The following is a 1185-nucleotide window of genomic DNA, read 5'->3' as shown; positions in this document are numbered from 1 at the left end:
GGGAGGAGTGTTACAGAGCAGCAAGGTGAAAAACACAGGCAGGTTTAAAACCCGGGGTAAGGCAAAGTCAACAAAGCAGCGCAGCACCCTGAAGGGACAGAGAGAAAAAAATTAAGGTACTGTGATTTTGTGCCTTTCTAACCCAACAGAGAATGTCATCCAAAGCCTTTTTGTGGGGAGGATGGCTACTGGCTGAGCACATGCATCAAACCCCACTTGTGTCTCTAGACAGCTGAGTGTCTGCACTGACCGAGTGTGATTATGGCTTAAAGCTTAAAATGTTATCAGAGATTCTCTAACCTTCTTGCAAAGCTGGAACACGTGATACTCAGGAGCCTTTGGGGAAAGAGCCTTTGGGCAAGAGCGGCGCAGCCATGGCAGGACGGGGATGCTTGGACATGTCTGTTTGGGGCTGACCCCCTTCTTGGGGACAGGAGGGCTCTGGGGCACGTCCCAGCTCTACACTGGATTAAAAAGCTCCAAACTGAGAGTCCCCCCTGTACAGGAGGGATGAAACCAACTGGGTGAGATCAGTGCTAAATGCTTCTGTGCCTTGCATGTCTCAGAGCTGGGTTATAGCCAGTGCTCATGGCAGGTGTTGCAAAGAGATGGCAAATGGATCCCGTGTTCATCCCAACCGCTCTCAGCTAGACAGGGTGTCACAGGATCACAGAATGGTTTGGGCTGGAAGGGACCTTAAAGCTCAACTTGTTCCACCCCCTACCATGGGCAGAGACACCTTCCACTAGCCCAGGCTGCTCCAAGCCTCATCCAATTTGGCCTTGGACATTTCCAGGGATGGGGCAGCCACAGCTTCTTTGGGCAACCTGTGCCAGAGCCCTCCTAGCCTCTGAGTAAAGAGGTCAACCCCTAAAAACTGCATTGAGTCCCTCAGTTCTGTTGCCTCCAAGCTCAGGCTCACCCTATTGCCTCCTTTACCCCAGCTGGGCGCACACACAGAGGGTGAAAAGAGCCAAACCGAGCACTGATAGACGCCAAAAATTACACAAACCCACCACACCTGGGCTTCCTTCCTCCAATTTTGACACAATCTGCAGAGTCTTGCATTAAAGGCATGCATTGCCCCAAGCACAGCCTTGCAGTGGGGGCCCGCTAGGTGTTATTGCAGGGTCACACAAGCAGCAGCAGCAGCAGCAGCAGCAGCAGCAGCAGCAGCAGCAGCAG

This window comes from Corvus kubaryi, unplaced genomic scaffold (genome assembly GCF_017639235.1).
Source record: "Corvus kubaryi isolate FWS band 111438036 unplaced genomic scaffold, C.kubaryi_AGA036_p1.0 37308, whole genome shotgun sequence".
NCBI lineage: Eukaryota > Metazoa > Chordata > Aves > Passeriformes > Corvidae > Corvus > Corvus kubaryi.
The sequence above is the reverse complement of the archived record's forward strand: the minus strand, read 5'-3'. Positions refer to the sequence as shown.